At 44.2% G+C, this 14800-nt stretch overlaps 1 protein-coding gene across 12 annotated transcripts in view; it reads right to left on the bottom strand.

Moving 5' to 3' along the window:
- The window catches only part of EPB41L3 (erythrocyte membrane protein band 4.1 like 3), a 138502-nt gene extending 124717 nt beyond the window's left edge, over positions 1–13785 (bottom strand). For 5 of the 12 annotated variants that reach the window (XM_079300713.1, XM_079300725.1, XM_079300728.1 and 2 more), the window contains exon 1: positions 13565–13769. The gene's annotated coding sequence lies outside the window, so the exon portion shown is untranslated. Of the gene's footprint in view, positions 1–13564 lie in introns of all 12 variants that reach the window. The other 7 variants (XM_079300711.1, XM_079300726.1, XM_079300737.1 and 4 more) reach the window with 3 other exon arrangements.
- Between the last annotated feature and the right edge of the window lie 1015 nt (positions 13786–14800).

The raw sequence follows: 14800 nt of genomic DNA, 5'->3' as shown, positions 1-14800 counted from the left end.
ATCACCAAAAATTAAATACTGAGAAAATAATAAAAATAGTTCAGAATCCCATATGCTTCTTTATGGAAGCATTACATATTGGAAGTTATTCTGTTGACTGGATATTAATACCAAACACACATTTCAAAATTCACTACTTCAGAAGAGAAACCCACAATTAGTTTTCTAATTTTGATTTTACAGACAAACAGGCTGGTTTCCAACGTGCCATATTGAACACTGTGAGAGGAACTAACCACAAAATATTCCAGGATCACATCATTGCCATGCTGGTTTAATTTATTTTTACCCACGTGCTATTTAATAAAAGAATTATTTTAGTTTCTTATGCATGTGTAAAACAGATGCATGTTTCAGGTTGCCATTCCCATACTGACTATACTGGAGAAAGTCTCACTCTAAACAAGCACCAGCAAAGGCAATGCCTATCACAATTCCTCCTCTGTGTCCTTTATCCACACTGCAAGGGCATTTAAGAAAAGGAACTGGAGTCTAATCTTTAAATTAGACACTAGATGGAGCCCACTTCCCAAGACTGAAAAATGAAAACTCTCCTTGCAGCAAACTCTTACAGCCTATTGCAATATCTGGTCATGCATAAACATGACAGGACTCAAACAGCTGCAGTGACTGTCTTTAATGCAAAAATATATGCTGTCCAGCAATTGTATCTCTGCATAAAGTGACAGTCTTCAATACCAGGCAACTGCAAAGGAATTTTTATTCCTTTACAGATATATCAATTTGATGTAAAAGACCCACAATACTTGAAATAAATTTGTCACACATGGATTTTTGTAATACCGTATGACAAACATAATGTTGGGTTGAGAGAACTATGGCTGGGTCTGACATCTCTTTATTTTGACAATAAACTGAACTGATTCCAACTGTATGGAAATTTTGCATATGTAAACTAAAATTGAATGGGAAGAATCTTTTTTCAGTTGTTTTGAATAAGCACTAGCAAGAAGGCTCATTTGTGACATTTGATAAAATGCCTCCTCACTCAAATGAAACATACCACACATTCAACGAGAGATAAGTGAGCTTTGGTGTTAAAAATAGGATGCAACAACACCAATCCACAGCACAACTATTCTGGTAAGAAAGAAAAAGGAAAAAAAAAAAGTGCTAAGTAGCCAAGATCTAAACTGAGCAGCCTCATGGATACTGGATAAACCCATTTATCTCAGGCTCCACCACAAACAACTGCCAGTTCTGCAGTATTTTGGCCCCACTCTGGACTGGCTTCACAATGCAAAGGGCAGGCAGAAATTGCAGGCAGACAACCCTTGGCCTTTCCTTGACTTGCTGAAGGACACGCTCGCGGGAACAGCTGGAAGCCAAGCGGACAATAAAGTTGTGCAAAGCCTCAGACCTGATCCCCAGCAATGTAATTCTGCTGACATCTATCACTGATTGTTTTAACCTTTGCTCAGTCCAGGCCACTGCCTTCAGCTCATTCCTTCCCAAGAAACCTATGGTAATAGCTTCATCGAGGTTAAGATAAGCACAGAGGTAGTTACCTTTACCTCTGAAAACTACCTTTGGCTCACAGTGATCCATCCTGTTCAAACAAAATTAACCACAGGAACCCAACTTGCCTTGGGGTGTTTTATGGCTGGGAGGAGAGACAAAGGGAAATTGTGACCTACCACCAACATAGATCCTAATGTTTATTTTCAGAAGGGGATATACAGTATCTGTGATGATCAATGGAAGTTTTCTTATTTCCTAAAAGGTTCTACTCACTCCTCACTTCTGTGAAAAGCCTGCATAGAACATTTCCTTGGTCCCACATCCTTGTGGATGAAAGAGGGTCTTTGGGTCTTGCAGATTACTGCTGGGATGCTCTAAAACCAAGCAAAGCTCTTCAGACATGAGACCTGCTGCCAGGAGATCGTGGCTTGTGTTCACCATCCCGCTCAACCTCACGAGGAACACGCACAGGATGATGATCACATCTGTTTGTCAGAGCTGGGGCTCGTGAGCAAACATTCTGCAGCCATAAAAGCAATGGGCTTTGCAGCTGTAGCAAGCACACAGCCAGCTCAAACATTGATACTTCAGTCTGTGAATATCCTGGTTCAGTCCTATTACATTATGTTTGCCTTCCAGTATATCTAAACTGGACATGTATCTGCTCCCAGATGGGAAGATTGATTTGTGTCTTGGTTTTGTTTATTAATTTTTTTAACAGTGGCAAAGCACCTAAAAGCAAGCACCTTACATTTCCTTTACAAGTAAATCTGAAAATAATTAGCAATTGTTTCACTCTTGACCTAAAACCACCTGGGAGAACACACCCGTGTACTTCCACAAGCTTCTGGTTCAATAAACCAGGGACTTTATTAGCAGGAAGAATATCTCACCAACCACACAAATTAAAATGTCAGCAAAAGGAGGAGACAATTGAAGTACCAGCCACAGTTGCAGGTTTGACTAAATAGCAATGTTTAACTACTTCCTTATCACAATCTTCCTATACAACTATAATTTAGGAACCTTTGCCACTGTAATTTTCCCTGCTTCATTTTCTTTACAGCTATGCTTTCATGTGTCAGACTAAATACTTGTTCATCAGCACTATTATCCATGCAACAGCTGAAAATAACCAGCTATCTGAAATACACAGAGAAGAACAAATACAAAGGCTTTGCACATGTATAAAAGAAATTAAAAGAAAAGGCAAATTACCCAGTGTAGTATCTGATGCTGCAGGGAAAGTGGACTCAAAGTCACAACAGTTACACAAGTGTAACTGGTAAAAATCTCTGCAGACATACGAAGGAGAATGGTTACAGACAAGGTAATGTTAAGCCTAAAATCTAAAGCTTTCAGTTTCTCACAGCAATAATCGTGCTGACTTTCAGTCTCAGAACATGAAAGGGATGAAACTCTGTCCTTGCTGGGAGCTCACCCACTGACCACATCCCATCACAGCTGGGGCATGACTGGCAAGAATGACAGTTCTCTAAGTATGTGGGTGGGAGCAGATGGAATAACAGCTTCAAAAGTTCAATGATAAGCAAAAGCTCTTAAAATCCCATTTGGAATTACTAACTGTTGCTTTCCACATTCACTTATATTGCCTTCAAACACAAAGGAGGAAAATCTATCTGTAAGTGAAACTAATGCCCTTCCAGGAAAAAGAAAAATTAAGCAAAAACCCAAAACCAGACATTTTCTGTTTGCTTTCAAGTGTTTGCTAAACTAAGTCCAATGTTGCAGGCCATCTTCCTGAAACACAGAAGAAAACACTCCTGGAGGGTTGTGTAAACCATCAGCAGTGCTTTGGTACTCCAAAGGAGCTGTGGTCACCTCTGACACATCTACACTCCTTTATACAGGTTCACCTTTTTCATCCTGCAAGGTTGTGTCTTTACCTTGGCCACTTTTCCCCCCTCTCCTCCATCCAAACAGAAGCACTGTTTGGATTCACTTTACCACCCAAAAGTACCTACATCACTTTGGGGAGCTGGCTCATGTTCAGTCTGATCAACCCACAGATTTTCATCCACCTCCTATTTGCACTCCCACACAATTTTTGGAGGAGTGCAAATAGCCAAATATAAATCTCTAAAAAAAAAAAAAAAAAAAAAAATAAAACAACTAATCAACTAAACTAAAAATCCCCGAATGACTGGAAGTCTTCTCCACTAAGAGTTTACTTCTCCTGAAACTTCTTTCCTCAAGGTAAGTGGTGTGTTAACCAATATAAACAAAAGCCAACTGGTTGTTTCCAAAATTTTACAGATTAGTTATACAGCTACCATTGGCCTAAAACAAAGAACATATAGCTTCTTCAGAAGCAGCAAGTTGCTTTGCTAAGTTAAAAACCAAAAGCAACAAACCTTCACATCCCCAGACAGCACTCCAGAACAAGCCTGGCCAGATGCTACATCCCTTTTCGTCTTACAGCAGCCACCACCAGTTTGCTGTTACCACAACACCTTCTGTGACCATGCCACTTAACTCTTCCAGCTTTACTCTTTTTCCCAGCATAAATGTCCTTCTAAATTCAAGTGTTTTTTAATGGATCACAAATCAGGCTAGGAACAGCCTCATGAGGTCTCTGGTCCAGGCTTCTGCATCGACCTCAGGGCATTGTTCAGTCAGGTTCTGAAAACTCCCAATGATGGAAACTGCACAGCCTACCAAGGCAACTTGTGCCCTTATCCAGCTGAGTGTCCTCAGAGTGAAAACACTTTACCCTTGTAACCAGAGTTAAACAGCCTTAGCCTTCATCAACTACAACTTCCAACACATAACATTCTTCCTCTACCTCCCAAACAAGCAGAAGTAAGTGAAACTTACTTCGCAGACTCTCATTTCAACTGGCATCCACTGTCTCTTGGCCTTCCACCACTGAGAAGAGCTTGCAATGATGTCACTCTTTTAGTGAAAAGAAAGCACTCCTTACACTTTTAGCTCTATTTATCTGTTTATGCAAAGTACACTTGCTCTGTGATTCAGATTGCTGTTTCAGATTTTAACTTTTCTAACAGCATTTGCCAAAAATTCAAATATAACCAAATCAGAGTGAAAGTGAAAAACAAATCTAAGAATAAAACTTGGGTGGAAGGCTCACCCATGTGATCACATCAAACTTTCCCTGATGTGCCATGGTGATGGCAGCACTTCAGCACTCATTACTGCATTTCCAGATATCGAAGAAGCATCTCTTTATATAGGTGCAACTTGAGAGCCAATTATTCATGCAGATTACAAAATAGGCCAAAAAAGCAAGATATATGCCGGAGCAGAGCTCTGAGGAATGCAGTCTGCTAGTTTTCAGAATCAAAGAGTTTTAAGCAGTATGTCCATCACAGTAAATATGCATTGCTTCCTGGGCCCAGAAGCTATTGCTCTCTCAGGCTCCTCAAGGCTCCTTTGCACATCAAAGGACAGCAATCCAAAGCAGCAGCCTCCTTACAGACCTTACTGCTACTCAGCCCCAAATTACTGAGTACCACTCATGCAGAAGGCTTCCTAACTGCACTCTCCAGCCATGCAGCTGAGCAGTAGCAGACACAACCAGAACTAAGAGTGAAGATAAACACAGCAATGCAACAAATGTTCATCCTGCCTGAACAGTCACATGATATGTGATTAATGCCATTATCCTCCAGGACTCTGGAAATTGCCCTGAGACAACAGCTTTCCAGCATAAGCTATGGATCAATAAAAAGGATTAAGCAGCAATACTTCAGCAATGCTCAAAAGTAAACTATCAGGCTTTATCTCCAATTTTCTCTAAATCTGTCCCTGATAAGAAATCCTTAAGCTCGATGTCCATCTTTTGGTCTCAGGCTCTTTGCACCAGTGCAAGAATGCAGGTGACACAGATTGTGCACACTCAAGAGACTGAAAAAGGAGAGGGAAAAGAGCCAATGTCAACCTTCCCCCCTCCCCCCCCCAAGGGGTGTGTACCAGCTAAACTCAGCCACAATCTGTCAGCAAGTGGCCAGTGCCAGCCCTAGGCTCACTCCCACGTCTTGTCCAGGACAGGGCCACCACCACACCAGGAACACTCGCCTCATTCTGGGATAGGACAGGTGGCCAACCCCACTCCCAAACCACATTTGTCTTGTCCCTCCTAAGCTCTGCATAAGCGAGGTTGTCACCACACAAGTGAGAGGTGAAGGAAGTTGTTTTCCCTAATTAAACCTATTAGTAGTAACAAGTCACTCCTGCTAGGTCTAAATAGCTCAGAGATAAATCCCAAGGCTGCTAAGCTGCCAACCACCTCCCCTCAGTGCTCAGAGGCAGCTTTTTTACTCCTACAGACAACACTGGGTAATACTACCTCCTCCAACCACATTCCTGGAGCAGATCTCCAGGTTGATATATTCAAAGCAAATGTTTTCCCTGCAGCTGTCCAGTCACCTTTATTGAAATCCCAAAGTGCCAAAACTTCCTCCTCAGGGAGCAACAGAAGATACCCCCAGAAGAATATGCTGCAAGTCAGGCATCTGCACACAAGGAAATAGTATGGCCCTGACAGAGCCTTGTGGGCTTTTTCTAATTTTAAAAAACAGAAGCCTCACCAGAGACTACTTGGGATGGAAGACCTTTTCATGGAAAATCCTTCTACAATATTTAATGCAAACACACCATCAACACATCGTCTCCCGGAAGTTCACACTGTAAGCAACACCAGTATTAAGCAGAGTAAGGAGTATGACACACTGCTTTTCTAAAAAGCCATCCAATGAATCTTCTGTCTGAACTATTTGCAGAAACAACTGAATAAACCAGAAAAGAAAAATTAAAATGTTCTAAGCTGTTGCTTCACAGCATGTCTTACAGAAAAAATAATTTAAAAGTTATTACAAAGGCAATAACACTCAATCTCATAACATGACACTATTTCAAATTAATCCAGAGCATGTTAATTCCTTCATCTTTGCCAATGATAAAACAGAATAAGGAAAAAAAAAACCTATGCCATCAGAAATAATTTGAAATGTAGTAAGCTTTGCCTGTTGCATTAACAACACCAACACAGCCAAAACAGTCTTAGCCTTCATCAAGCACAACTTCCAACATATAACATTCTTCCTCTACCTCCCAAACAAGCAGAAGTAAGTGAAACTTATTTTGCAGACTCACCAAAATTATCCATGTTCCGGGAGGCAGTTGTTCATCCAGTTTGTGAAGTCCATGGTTTCAGCAGTCATAGCCACCAGCAGGAAAATGAAGGGAAAAAGAAGGAAAAAAAAACCCTCTTGAGATTCAATGAACAACACAACACTCCTGCTTACTGTTTAATCTGCATTACAAAACAGTTTCAGGTAACTCATCAAGTTGACTGAACATAAACAACACCCCACTCCCCAATTTACTCAAAAAATAAATAAAAGACCCCAAAATATTAATGTTAATGAAAGAATAATAATAATTACAGTCTAATAAAGGTCTGTCAAGGATGAACTCATAAGGACCATTTTGTAAGGGGGGGGAAATATATTTTTAAGAAAAATACCCAACCTTCTACTGTACTTCCCTCATCAGGCAGTAACAGGTGTGCAACATCACAAATAGAAGAAGGTACAATATTTTCTCTTATACTGCTGACATTTTGAAATCCTTAATGAGGAGATGTAACATTTGGCAAGGAAGTAAGGCAAAGACACCACAGTAACTGCTCAGTTTCAGAATCCCCAGTCAAGGATGGGGGAATTTGTAATTTATTCTTTGCAATTAAGGGGGCCTTGCAGCCTACCCCACAGCTGAGTATCTACACACTGTTACACATCTGCAAGCCATCAAGAACACCCAAGCTGAAACAACTTTTTTTTTCAGTTTGGACTTTGAACAGTGTCTGAGTGACCAAACTCAGTGTGTGTCACTTTTCTCCTACTAATAAAAACCCAAGAAAGAATTTTACAGCTTTCCCAGGCTCAGCATTGATTTCTTTTGGCAACTGTTCCAAAACAGTCGACCAATTTAGCGTTTGGAGTTTTTTTGCTCTTCTGTTTGGTTGGGTTTTTTTTTCATTATTATTCCTTTGGAGAGGAAGTGCTTCAAAGAGATCACAAAATGCCAATTGCTATGAGTTAACCTAAACAACTGCACGTGTGTATGTAAGGGCAGAGAAAGGCATGCTCTTCTTTTGACTAGAGAAATCAATTGCGTGTGCAAGTTCAGGAAGTGCACAAGGTCCTGAGCACAGACGAGCAGGCAAGGAGAGTGATGAATCCTGCAGTGGAAGGAAAGGAGGCAGTGAAGGAAATGCTGTCATCAGTTCCCAGCAGCTCCGTGACCATCAGATTGACCAAGCCCAGGCTGATAAGAGGTCAAAAAGCAAAAGGCCATTGCAAAGTCTCTTCCAATAGATTGGGATGTGTCTTCTCAGTACAGATGTTTCAACTATCCAAATTGTCCAAAACAATTGTTCTCAGGATCAGCCCCCCTCACAACTCAGTGCTCTTCTGCTGGGTCCCAGCAAAGGGGCCTGAGGCCAGAGCAGCATTTTCACCTCCATAAATCTCAAGGCAACTTAGGAGGGCAGCAGACCACCAGCACAGCACCTGATGTGGCTTCTATTTGATCTCTGCAGAAACTATGCCCATATGAAGGCAAATTTATCTGTTGGTGTCAAAAAAGAAAATGAAACTGGCACAAGCAACTAATTTGCAGCACCCCCCTACTCCATGGATAATAGCTGATGAGTTACCTCCTCCTCAGCCTTCATGGCCCATTAATAAGACAGCTCAAAAGGCTGCAGAAAAAGGAAGATGATTGCTCACATATTTTCCACTTTGCCAGCAAACAAATTTTTGTTGTTGTTGTTGCTGTTTTTGTAGGAGTGCTTTTACAGTAAGAACCTTTCCAGTGCCTTCATGTGAAGGATATTGGAGAGGAAAGGGAAAAGAGATTGCAAAAGATTTGCCTTCATTTCTGATTTCTCTTGTCAGTCTTGTGTGCCTCAGACCTTCCCCAGAGCTGCAACCATGCACCTTTACTGTCAGTGTGACTGTAGTTACAGATTGCCCTCAAGATATCACCTGTCTTTTACCTCTGCAAGGGAAGCTGAGATTACTGGGAGAACATTTTTACTGGAGCAGACAGAACTCCAAGGTATTCCCAAGGACTGTAAAGGCCATTGAGTCACCTAAATGGACACAGGACTTCATACTAAGGAAAGCGAGATTTTGATGGTGGCATTGATCAAGGTTTACATTAATGAATTTATGAGAATATGAGAGGTCACAAAAAAGCAGATGTTGAGTAGGTGGGAATGGCGGGAAACGTGGTGTGCAAAAACACAAGGAAGGAACAAAACAGAAATGTATGGATGACTCAGAGCTGGCAGAATTTGTGCAGGAGAGCTGCTGAACTGGTTTATTTAGAATAGGGAGGGGACAGGAGAGCAACGTGCCCATTGACAACATTGCAGATGCAGTGAAAACAAGAGGTGGTTGCTGAAGTTTGGCATGTTATAAGGGGCAGATTTCCATTATCAGCTCAGGTTTGTGAGGGGCAGGGGGGAATCACAATATACCATAATGGGATGGATGAATGAATGAGATGTAAATTGCCTTGAGCACTGCAGCAGCATCCACTACATGCCAGTTGCTTGGGTCAGGGGGAGGAGAGATACATAAAAGCAAGACCACAGGGACATTCTGCATTTCCCCTGCTCCTCTTCACATACTATTTTTGCATGACACTGGTTATGAAACTGAAAACGTTAGTTCAGCTTCAGGCAGCAATTTTAGGGTCAATTGCTTCTTCACCAGACACTGAAATCACAATTTGTCAAGCATCAAATTAACTGTGAATGTTTTAGGGGACAGTGAACTTGAGTTCTGCATTATTATTGGGCCCCTTCCTCAAAAGCCTATCTTGTAATCCCTCTTGATATGGCAGGTGCCTTTTCTTTTGGCTAGAATTACACTTTAAGATGAACTCTGCAATTACACTACTTGCTTTTTGCTCCATCAACGTATTCCTGACTGTTATGCACTCTCAAAAGTGCAGATCTCAAGTGGTGGAATAAGCTTTCAAAACCATGTGAAGCGTTTTATCCATTTATGACAAGAGTATATCAATATAGGTTTTCCAGCTGGAAGAATTTGAAAGTTTCCTGAAAACTTTTACAGTTCAGATTGGACCCACTCCTAATCCACAGACAGGGTAAAAGACTTATCTGGCACCAGCACACCACAAAACAAGTAAGCAATAAAGCTTTAATGAGGTTAGCTGTCCAACAAAGCCCCAATATCCAGGGTTCCATCCTTCCCTAATGCTGTCAGTACAGAACAACTACAGGCCTGCAATTGATATCACTCTGCACCCAGCTGAATCAAACTGGTGTTTAAACATCACTCCAGCCAATGCCCCAGCAGGATAGGAGAGGTGGAAGCTAAAGGAAATTGGAAAGTTATTGCTGGGAATGATGTCAGATTTGGATTTATTGTGTCATCTTCAATAGCAATTGTAGGTCAGAATCAAACTTTCATATTTTAGTCTTCTATGCAAATGTTAGAGAGCAGATATGAAAAATGTATTCTTTAAGATGGGAAAAAAAAAGTTCAGCAATATTCTGCATGTTCTATAGGTCTTCAGTTAATTTAAATGGGAAGTGATATTTTGTACCAGGAGGGATGGTCATAAATCTTATGGAAATATGTAAGTTAAGATGAAAAAAAGATTAAATGAGCAGTGCTATGAAGATTTTACATTTAAGTGATACATGACAAAGTTGAGTTTGGTTTGTTGGGCCTCCATTTCAGGTCTACCTAGCCAGCCTGCTATTCACTGACCATTGAGGTGCTTGTGAAAGCTTACCACACCACTGGCCATGAGCTATACAGCTGAAAATTCCCACTTCCCTGCCTTCAGTAGAACAAAGGCAGCATTAAATGCCAGCAGTATCAAAATTTCCCCTCTACCCCTGGAATACAAAGCCTGAGTGCCATTTGAGTAGCAAATAGTAACCAAATACAAGCTGTACTAAGTCCTCAGAAGGTGAGCAACTGCAGGTCTTAGCAAGATTTCATATTTTCACCCAAGAACATGTCTGTGGAAAAGTTGTACACCTGTATGCAAATAAACACTTCAACAAACACAGCATATGTATGCAAACAGAAATGCACACATGCACATGAATAAATGATGTATAATTGACATAAAGTGGCTCATCACCCAGCAGGTGGCACTCATACCTTGAGCTCCCGAGGCTGGGACTCGGTGCTGCTCTACAGGAGGTAAAAACACCATGGGCAGGAAAGCACTCACCATCCTGCAAGGCCTGATGTGTCAAGCCTGGCATCTGGGCTAAAATCCCATTTAGTTTACTGGTCAGGCACCCTCTGCCAGCTGCAAGACTCCCCCTTGACTGCTGCTGATTCTTAAGTGCTCTTGCAGCCTTTCCAGAGGAGTAGCATTTTGGGGACTGAAAGGGTCCTGGAATATTTTCCATATAGAAGCCTCACATTCTGATATCAAGAACAATACAACTAAATGTAAAGCTTTCTTCAGACTTCATCAATTCTTTTCTCCACTTGACACACCCAATTAGTCCCACTAATAATTTGGGCTTTTGAAGATCTTATGAATGAGCAAATCAGAACTGGCAGAGGAAATGTTATTTTCCTTGGATTAAAATTAAAGATTTGTTTTTACCCTAGACTTAAGAGTCACTATCATATGTACATTCTTAATACACCTCCTTCCAAAGCTGAGTGGTGCTTCAACTTCAGCTGAGTGGGTTTGTTTTTAAAAAAATATTTTCCTTTCCTATTCAATATTCCACCCATCTCCCTTCCCTCTTTAAAAAAAACAATAAAATCAGTTTGGAAGCACCTATTTGAAAATATCAGCTCTTCATGGAGCAGTGCTGCTCCCCGTTTAGAGAATGCTTCATGTCAGATTGAAAGATACCTTTCCAAGGTCATTTCATGTTCCAATGGGTTTGTTATGAAGTTGTGGAATGGCAGATAAGGTTGCATGAGATAGTAAAGTGCCTTCCTAAGCTAGTTCTGGGCAGTAATGTGCAACCAATATTTGAGCAAGGGACTTCATGCACTGAAATAAATGCTGCTGCAGGAAGGGCAGAAGTAGTACTGAGATAGTGATAATCTGCTTCCCAACAAAAAAACAAAAAAAGAACCAACCAAAAATCCCCAAACTAGTAAAAAACAACCAAACAAAAAAACTCCAAAGAAAAAGACATTTTCTCGACAAGTTTACTCAAACTGGACACATTTATGGCACTTGGCAAAGGTTGGTTGCTTCTAGGAATATTAGGGGGGTACCTCTTCAGCAAGCTAAAATACCCAACCCTGTGTAATAATGAGGATTTGATGCTAAAAACTGCTCAGTTCAGAATCAATAGTGATGCCTTCAAGTTGCAAGATCAAGGATACAAGAGTAGCGCCCTATTAAGTACCATGACTGATAATTTGCAAAGTTAAAAAAGGGGAGTGGAGGGAAATAAAAGGAGCATAACTAAGAACAGATCTTTGAAAGTCTTATAGTTACAAGTGTGAGGAATGATGATCCAGTATTTTTAGATTGCTTCTAACAGATCCCAAAAATGGAGGAAACCATGTAACAGTATCCTCTTAGCAAGCTTTTAATACTGCCTGAGCCTATCCCAAACTCTGAAAGAAGGTAAGCATCTGGCAGCACACTGAATTGCGTGCCACCATTTCAGCCATCATACTAGGGACTAAATCCTTCCCTGGAAGTAACAGAGGAACACATATGCAAACTCCAGAGAGAAGGGAGGAAAAAAAGATCCTCCTCCAAAATTGTTAGCTACATCTTAACGTGCTTTAAAGCTTCATGAAGGATCACCCGTTTGGAATACAAAAATACAAGTATTTGGCACTGAAACAACCCTAACAAAAGGGTAGAGGAGCCTGAGGGGGTGTTTTTTCAAGTCCCAAATGAGCATTTTGGGGGTCCAACAGTCTGACAGGGAAAAGATTAGAAAAATGGCCACCCAGCACTGAACTATGCACAAAATGCAGAGTTTCGGCGCTTCCAGTTCTGCATTGCACCCTGTGCTCCCAGCCCTCCGCATTCCCACAGGCTCCAAAGCCTCTCCGCTTCCCCACGCCGCTGTCCACTGCCGGGGAGCGGGGGGGGGGGGGGGGTGACGGTCCCTCGGAGCTATCTGCAGCCACCCCCGGGGCTCCATTACTACTACTTTTCATTTTCCTGCTAGTATCACTTTTCTAATGAATTGCTTTTACTACAGAAATGTAAATGTCGCCTGCTGAATAGTTCGGGGTTTTTTTAAACATCCGAAAAGGTAGGGAAAAGGGGGGGAGGGGAGGTGGGGAACACCTCATTAATATCCACTATTAAACATTTTTAGCGCTAAAGCAGCACCGACTCCGCCGCCCGCAAAGCCCTGCGGCTGTATCAGGACTGGCCCCAAGCCCCAAAAAGGGGTTTCAGCGCCCCATCACCACCGCCTGCGCTCACAGCGGATGCTCCCCCGGCCGCGCTCCGGCTTGCGCAGCGCAGCGCGGCCGCTCCGCGCCCCCGCAGCCTCCCCCTCCCGCACCGCCCGGAACTTTGCGGTGTCCCAGCGCCCCGGCGGATCTTCCGCGGGAGATGCTGCGGGAAGGGCGGCTGAGGGACAGGGTCCGGCAGGAGCTACACCCCGCCTGCGGCATTCCCGCACCGCACCGCCTGTCGCCGCGCATCCCGCGCCGCACCGCGGGCAGCAAGTGCGCCCCGCCACCGGAGCGGGGACAAACCCTGCCCGGGGACCCCCGCATCGACCCACAGCAAGGATGAGCGGGGGCACGGGACAGCCAAAAGGAAAAACGCGAAGAGGTGAATGGAAAGAGGCGGAGATGCGCCCCCGCGCCGCAGCCCCTCGCCCCAGCCCTCCCTCCCCGCGCAGCGGCGCGGAGCGATGCGCAGCGCTCCCCGCGGGGGCAGCGCAGCCCCTCGGCCCTCCCCGCTGACCTCAAGCCAAGGACAGCTCGCCGGTCCCGCTGCGCATCGCCACCCGCGGGCCCCGCTGGGCGAAGCCAGGCCAGGGCGGCAGCAAGGGCGACCAGGGAGCGAGGGGAGCGGGGCTCCTCACCTGAGCCTGTCCCGGGAGGTGCTGTCCCTCTCTGCGGGAGGTTCGCGGCTGCTGCCTCTCTCCACAAGCAAAGCTGGCGCGAACAGCCCCGGCCCGGCGAAGTTACGCGGAGCCGGGCTCCCACCTGCAGCGCCCGTCAGACTCCGGCAGCCGGCACGGCTCGGCTCGGCTGGGCTCGGCTCGGCACGGCACGGCTCGGCTCGGCCCGCCCCCCTCCTCCCCATTGGAGCCGCCGCCGCCCCGCCTCCGCCCGCCCGGAGCGCCCGGGGGCGGCGGTGGGCAGCGCTGCGGGACCCTCCTGCCGCGGGGCTGCGGCCGGGACAGGTGAGGGGCTGTGCGGGGCACCAGATCCTCTTGCCACCCTACCACCGTCCCTGGTTTGGTTTGGTTTTTGGTATCTTTTTTGGTGGGCTTTTTTTTTTTTTTTTTTTTTGCATTTCTGGGGGAAGAAGGAGAATCCTAACAGCGGGTCCGTGAGGTTACTTTGTGCCGATGTTTCGTGCTGTTAGGCTTACGTGGAGCTTTGATGCAGGCGCTGCCGCCCGGTCCGAACCATCTGAACATGGTCACTAATGCCCCGAGCAGGCAGCAGCAGCTCGAGCAGGATGTCACAGGGTGAGTAGTCCGTGACAGATCCAGGGAAACCACAAACTTCTGTGCAACAGCTAGAGAACAGCTTCCCGAGCAATGCTGTCCGCAAGAAACCCGAGTACCTCATCCTTTCAGCCTGCTTCCCTTAACAGCCCGCAATTTCTGGCTTTTTCGTGTTGTTTTGCTTTTTTATTTAAATTATAGGTAGCCCCCTCACAAATGCGCTCTAGACACATAGAGGGAGAACACTTAGGAGCTGTGGGACAGAAAGAAGAATGCAGCTGCACTGGCGGGAGTTTGAAAAAGCAGTTTCCAATTAGTGGAAATTCCCCCTTAGATTTGGGAGCAACCACCCTGAAATTCTGGGGAAGTGAGGTGGCAGTTCCTGAGAACGCAGCTGTCTCAGGATGGGAAATTTTCAGCCACATTTGGAGGTGATGGCAATACCCACGCAGAAGTGCAGAATTTCCCTGGACCAAAGCATACCGGAGAAGAACCAGAACTACTCTCAGCTGGCTTGTTTTTTGGCAAAATAATAGTGAGATGTCCTCCCAGACAAGCGGAATACTGTTCCCAGACCAGGAGCTTTGGGTGTCATGCCTTAGTCATTAACACCAAGATTATACCTGACCCTGCCAAGGTCTG

The sequence above is a fragment of the Erithacus rubecula genome (assembly GCF_903797595.1).
Source record: "Erithacus rubecula genome assembly, chromosome: 3".
NCBI lineage: Eukaryota > Metazoa > Chordata > Aves > Passeriformes > Muscicapidae > Erithacus > Erithacus rubecula.
Note: the sequence above shows the minus strand (reverse complement) of the source record. Positions and strands in the feature narration are given on the sequence as shown.